General features: G+C 36.7%; 1 protein-coding gene across 3 annotated transcripts in view; it reads left to right on the top strand.

The window, feature by feature from the left end:
• Positions 1–313: 313 nt before the first annotated feature.
• The window catches only part of zgc:171482 (zinc finger protein), a 94022-nt gene continuing 87122 nt past the window's right edge, over positions 314–7213 (top strand). The window contains exon 1 of one of the 3 annotated variants that reach the window (XM_036215489.1): positions 314–1208. The gene's annotated coding sequence lies outside the window, so the exon portion shown is untranslated. The remainder of the gene's footprint in view (positions 1209–7213) is intronic. The other 2 variants (XM_024297809.2, XM_024297808.2) reach the window with 2 other exon arrangements.

The raw sequence follows: 7213 nt of genomic DNA, 5'->3' as shown, positions 1-7213 counted from the left end.
GTCAAAATGATTTTTTTTCTAAAAAAAAAAAAAAAAAAATTTCACAATTAAAAGACAACTGGGAATGCTTTTAAAATAGATCAAAATTTGATCGGATTGGTATTTTAATAAGTTATAAAGAGGTGTTGGGTTTTTGGTCAAGTACCTTGTGACTTATACTACTTTGATTTTACACAACTTAACAAAAACACAGATATCTATGTTGCAACTAATATGAACCCATTAACAAATTATTAGTAGTATTCCATCCATCCATCCATCTTCTTGACCGCTTTGTCCCTTTCGGGGTCGCGGGGGAGCCGAAGCCTATCCCGGCTGCTGATGGGCGAAGGCGGGGTACACCCTGGACAGGTCGCCAGTCTGTCTCAGGGCCTAGTAGTATTCCGACATCATCTATTGATTTTTAAGTTTGAGCTCAATTCCAAATTGAACCAGTGACATGCCAAGAAAAATAAGCCAACACAGCAAAAAACATGAGAAAAGTAAAATTGGCTGGAGGATTCTGTCCATCTTTGGTCATAGAACTTTTTCCATGAACTGCAGCCATACATTTTAGTGGTTCCCTATTAAAAACTGAACTCCCCCTTTTTAACAAGATGTGCCATCTGTGGAGTTCAAGCAGAATAGCCAAATGACTAACAATCTCCTTCAACTCTGAGGATTCTTCAGCTTCGAATCAAGTCAGTAGATCCATGACGTGGAGATGTTTTAAGGTGTTTGCAAGTGAATTCCTAATTTCACGTCTAAACTGTCCTTCAAAGATTTATTTCACGTGAGCACTCCTAACCACCCCCTCCTCCCCTTTCACACTCTCTCATTCATCCCCACGAAGGATGCTCTCCCCCTCCTCCCTCCCTCCCTCCTCCCTCACGCTAGAATAGCTCACTTTGTGTCTGCTTTGGTTTCCCTCCTCGGTGCCTTTCCCTCGGAGTTGAGCGGCTGACATATCAACAGAGAGCTCCGTCTCCCTTTCGCGCCGCCGCGAAGCGGAGGAGCAGTAGCAGCAGGAGGAGGAGGAGGAGGAGGAATCGACGCCGGAGCAGAGCGCAGCGCAGCGCAGAGCGCAGCGCCAGGTGGACGCAGCGAGCGGCGGTTTTACGCGCAGACTTTATAGCGGGATTGTAAACGGAACAGGTGCGCGGGAGGATTTTTGAGGACAGCAGTTGGCGGATGGTTGCTGGTGTCGTGGAGAGGAGTCTCTTCGAAAGGTGAGTGATGGACTCACAAACGCTGACTTTGATTCAGTTACTGACCTTGTTGAAAGTGGGTTATTTATTCCCGCCTTAAAACGGGCTTCCAGAGAGAAGCAGCTGACTCCAATAACTTTTTTGGTTTGTAATTTGTTATGAAATGTGTGCCTTAGTTAAGTTGTCTGTGCAGGATTCAACACTTTGCTGGTTTTCTTATAGTTTGGATGCTGGGGAGTGGTAAAAACTCCTAAAATTACCACAATATTCACATTTTAAACTAGTTTTACAAATATTAAAACAAACAAGTTTAATTAAACAGCTAATATGTTGTTTAATCTTTCATTTTTTTTAAAGATTATGCATGTGTAAATGAAATGATAACCCTTTAAACAGTCATTTTCTTCACTAATCCACATAAAATGTTGTTTTATCCCAATGGAAACACTACACTTCAGATAAAAAGGATGGGAAAATATGTCTTCATGGCAGACTGTCCTATATTTACCAGATCCATAAATTGCTCTGAAAATGATGGGCACACGTCCATCCGTCATACCTGCTTTATGATGCTAGGGTTTAGGCGGGAGCCTGTCCCAGCTGCCATGTGCTGAAATCCAGGTTTCATCCCGAACAGGCTCCCTGTTTATCTCAGTCTAATATGAGAAGCATGCCAATTATAATAAAAATTTTCATTCAGAAGCATCCAGTTACCGTGACACCCATCAGAGCTTTCTCCTGCTGGTGTCAATCAGTTTGGGAGTAAAGTTGGTCAGCCTCATCTGTGTGTCTGCTGCTACAGGATGATTCCAGCTTAAGGTCTGCACAAAACCCTTCCCTGCCTGTCAGCACGACCGACACACCAACACACACTTAAATGCAGTTCTGTATTCGGCAGGATTCTACAAAGAATCTGTCATTCTGACATATTGATCATCACACAATTAGATTTATTGTATAGTTTTCATTTCACGCCTGAGACTTGATCAATCTTTTTTCTTGAAAAACTGCATTTTCTTCTTTAATGAAACCATTCAGTTTTTCCAGCATCAATGGATCTTCTCGCCCTGTTTTCACATGGTCATTGATCGCTAGTCAGCATGAGTGGTCGTCAGTCCTGTAATGTGATCAAGTCTCTTCATGCTGACTTTTATAACTGTACTTGAGGCTTCTGCAGCAGTAAGCCAGGCAGTTTGCAAATGAACAGAAAAGCATTTCATTCCCAGTAAGAGCAACAGTTAACTTGTTTTTATTTTATGGGTGAAACAAATCTCACAGAAATTCACCAGTGCTTTTGAAGTCAATATTCAATTATAAAAATAACATTTTAACTATGGAATCTGAATGAAAAATACATTTTTGAGAGCTTTAGCGTATATTTTTAAAGTTGTTTTATGTTTTAGTTCTTATAGTGTTTTTTTATACTGAACACTTGTCTGAAATGTGCACAAACCCTGTCACCATTCTGAGTAGAAAACAATTAAAACACACAAATAGTTACATATAATTACTGTTTGTCAAAGTTCACTATCTTTTATTTTTATTTTTTTTTTACTTAGAGGAACGTCTCTGTCTGTGACAGCCCAGGTACATAGATTTTGACAGGCAGAAATCTGGAATGGTAGCAGGGGGAAGTTTCCTGTGTGAAAGTGTTAATGAACATATAAGAAATGCTCAAAATTCTGTTTTTGGATGCTAACGATTGATGAGCTGTTTCTGGTTCCCAAAGGATACATAGCAGTGGATGCAGTTTATTTTTCCTAGATACACATTTATTTGAAGATATTTTTTTTTTGTCAAAAGTTAATGATGGATTGTTTCAGACTTTACATAAAATAAAGGTGATTTTCCTTGACAAAAACATGCTTCTTGAACCATGGGGAGATTTAACTGATCAGAAGCCTGTTAAAGAACCAATAAGCTAGTAGTATGTTGTGTAATAAACAGGCTAAGCAAAAGCATTTTGTGATGATGTGTTCTTATTTTTTATATATCTCCCTTTTTTTTAATTGATATGGCTTTTATTAAGTGGTTTGAATTTTTTCATAATTATACGTAACGCATGCAGACTTCAATCATACCAAGCAACACATTATAAATGAAAATTACTAGAACTTAAACCATATATTTTCTAAACCCCTTTTAACAATAAAGAAAGTAAATTTAATTGTTGGCCAAATTATCCCTTTAAGAATTTGTGAATCTTTTGGATTTGAAATTGTATGGATTTGTTTTTACACATTATTTTAACATATGTTTTACGTTTTCCCTTATCTTGTTCAAAAGGTTAATTTTCTTAAGAGTATTTTTCTCTGTTATTCAAGTTTTTCCCCTTTTTTGTGAGAAACAACTGATCCTTCAAGGTTATTTGCACAGTAATCCTTATCATAAAGTTTTTAAATCCGATGGTATTCATTCTAATACTATTCTGTACTTTAAACCAAAGATTTGTGCCCTCAAAACCTCAGGTTAGGTGTGACAAAAAACATTATCATTTGCACAAAACCAAAGTTCCTCTGTGTTTACATAAAGCTTTGCAAGAAAAGCCAATTATCATGAATCAACATGATAAAGAATGGCTCCTATCTGCTTTTCCCATTTTCTTCTCCTTGACCCCATTGGAAAACACCATCAAAGGACAGGAGACACAAGAAATTCAGAGGAAATGGAAAAATTCCATTCAAGAGAATAAATGGAAATTTACAAGATGGTAAAAGCATCACAGCACTGTTGATTAAACACTAATTTAAAGCTTAAAAAAGATATTTATCAATTGATATTAATTTCTGTGATAATTCTCAGTTTTAATTAAGAAAAAAAATAATATTTTGCTTCACATGTTGGGACTGCAAAGAATTGTGGGAGTGGATTATACCCTCTTCTTCTTGAAGGAATGTATTCTCTGCTAACTTGGCGTCTAACTTTATTTTCTCTTCATCTTGCTGAGTTCAGATATTCTTTTGAAATGACTTTTAAATTTCACTTAGTAAACGATCCTTTCTTTAAAAAATGGGAATTTGTTCTGAGTCAGAATGGCCAGATGGCAGTCATTTTCCCTCTGCACAGACGAACTACACAAATGGAGTCTTGTAGCAAAAAAGTTGTTTTTTATTTTATAATAAAAATACTTTGCAGTTTTTACAAATCTTGAACAGCTAAACGATGAGCTCAAATTCAAGCCTACAAACAGTCTCGTAGTAATTCCATCGTATTGACATATTTTCCTTGTTTCTGTGCATAAAAAACATCAATCATCCCACACAAAAAGTTATCAAACCATTTGAATACACCCAAGTGGACTCTGGTCTGGGACCAGGAACTGCTCTTGGACCAATCTTTGTGGTTTCAGTTCGTTTCCATTTGGACTTGGCTCCGGATCTCTCTCAGATTTCTCTGTCTGAATGTTCTCTGAGCTCGGAGCGGAACAACTGAACAAAAACAGCCACCATAGCAGGGCATTATGGGATATAATGTGCGAGTTGATAAAATCGATTAATCAACCAAATGTGAATCGATCTAGGCTTAATAGATCAATAATCGATCCATAAAAGTAGAGATTGAACTAGCGGATAATGCTAAAGTCAGCTAGCTTGATATTAATGTGCTAACGTATAACGGGATTTCCCATAGGACGGCTAATGCTAATGCTTGGTCAACCTAAAGATACATTGCTAACTAAATGGACATCTTCTTCTTCTGGAATAAAGTGTGATGCTGTAGCGCGATCGCCACCTAGTGGCCAAACTGAAGCGCCCTCCAGAAGAGGCAGAACAATTGTTGGAACTTCTCCGTTTGAGAACCCATGTAACACTGTATGGTATTAACAATCAAATTATAATTTCATTAATACATTCTGCAGTATGTGAAGCGTTTCAGATTAATATGAATACAAAGTGTCTAAATGTAACCGTGTTAAATCAAAATTTAACTGAATCAGATTGAATTGAGAGGTTCAAAAGAATCGGATTAAAAAAAAAAAAAAAATCTGAATTAAATCAATATAGGCTCTGGTAAATCAATTCTGGAAATTATTGATACCCAGGCCTACTCTGTGAAGACCAGTGGGCTATTCCAGAATGAATGAATATCAGATATGACTGAAACAGCAAAAATGTTAGATTTTTCACGCGCATAAGTTTTTTAATACATTTTTTTTAGCTTTATGTGGTTATTTCAGTACATTTAGTTCCCTATTTTAAATTACATACTAGTAATGCCATTTCATTAGCATACTCATAATGTATGCAGTGTGGCTGTTCCCATGTCTTACACATCTAGAAGTAAACTAACTCATTCTGTACTTCTTTTCTGTCTCTGAGGCAGAATCTTATTAACCAAATGGCATAATTTACCCAGGCCTAAAGGAAGGAAACCAGAAGCAGCTCTTGTTTTGAAAAAAGTCCCAGTTTTCCTTTCTTATTATTAAAAAAAAACATTTCCACACAAAAAAGACACAAAAATGTAATGCAAGGAAACACTGCAAGCAGGAAAACTTTCTTTGACCCCTCCACTGTTTTAAAGATTATACAGATTAATTGAGCATTTTTGTATTTTTGCTTGATAGACACGTGATTATTAGTTTACAGAACATTGTGAGTAGGTGTGACTTCATGTGAATGTTCTCCTCAAGGAGTGCTCCATAGCAACAGGCAGCATATCATCTTCAAATATCATTTTTCCTCTCACACGGCATGCTCTGACCTTTCCTCTCACAGTGGGCTGTCTCTGCAAAAGAATGTATCTGCATCTGTGTTAATGTGTGTGTGGACACCATGTACATCAGTGGGTGGGCCGTTTGACCTTTTTATAGCGTACATTCATTAATAACTGCACAATAACTAATCTAATAACACTCCCAGTGGAAGTCTACATGATCGAGACATTAAGAGCTTCTCACTGCAGTCAGCCTTATTTAATTATTTCTTCGTTATTTATTGTTTTCAACAACTACATTTGACATAATTATGTGTGTTGGTGATATATATGAAATAAATGTTAGTTTATTTTATTTTTTATTTATTTTTTTGTAATTGCAAGTGTTTATCAGCAGGACAAGACGCTCTTAATTCATATGTTGACATTTTCGTCTTATGGTAATGTCATTGTTGGGCTAACAGCCCGTTGCATATTTGATATCCGAGCGCAGCAGGCAGAGCTCCTTGGAAATCAATTTTCTCCTGCTTCATCACCACGCTGGAAACCTGGCCTTCTGCCAGATTAGATGGAATAGAGAGAAGAGAGCCTGATCCTTTAGAAAATTAGAGAAGAAAAAAAAAAAACAATGCTCCTCTAACGTAGAACAACTTCTCCTCACCTTAATTTGACAGCATAAGCTGTTTGTTTGCTTTGACAAATTTCTATGACACTGACAAATGGAATAATTCAGGCAGAAGAGGCGCCGGTTTTCACTTCACGCAGGTATTAAATATAGACCGAGGTTTTTCCCTATTTAGATCATATCTGCAAGTGTGTGTGATGTGAGCTCATGCATATCAAAAACATATTCTTCTGTTGTCATTAGTTTAGTTTGCATATTGCCTGTACAGATCTTTGTGCCACAATTCATCAAAACTTCAGGTGGACGTATACAAGGGGAAAGAACAAACACTGAGTTTCCGTCTTAAGAATTTAACTTCAAATCCTCACATGCATGTGAAGGAGGAGGCAGGACTCACTGAGGGGGATATCACTGCTAAATGTCATCGCTTAAAATGCATCTTCTTTGCAAAAACAATCAATATGTCCAATAAAATGAAGTCAAATCAAATAGTAAAAAGACAACCTGTTCACCAGAGGCACATCTTAAGTAAAAAAGAAAAATAAATACTTTAGCATTTAACCACATTGTGCATATTTATTAAGTCTGTCATGTAACATCAGTATTGAAAAAGCTTGAAGGTTTGACTGGCACTATGTTTAGGACTATTGGAACACGCCATGGTGGTTAATTAAGACTGTCAATGCGATTTATATATATATATATATATATATATATATATATATATATATATATATATATATATATA

This window comes from Oryzias melastigma, linkage group LG15 (genome assembly GCF_002922805.2).
Source record: "Oryzias melastigma strain HK-1 linkage group LG15, ASM292280v2, whole genome shotgun sequence".
In the NCBI taxonomy this organism is placed as follows: Eukaryota; Metazoa; Chordata; class Actinopteri; order Beloniformes; family Adrianichthyidae; genus Oryzias; species Oryzias melastigma.
The sequence above is the reverse complement of the archived record's forward strand: the minus strand, read 5'-3'. Positions and strand labels throughout refer to the sequence as shown.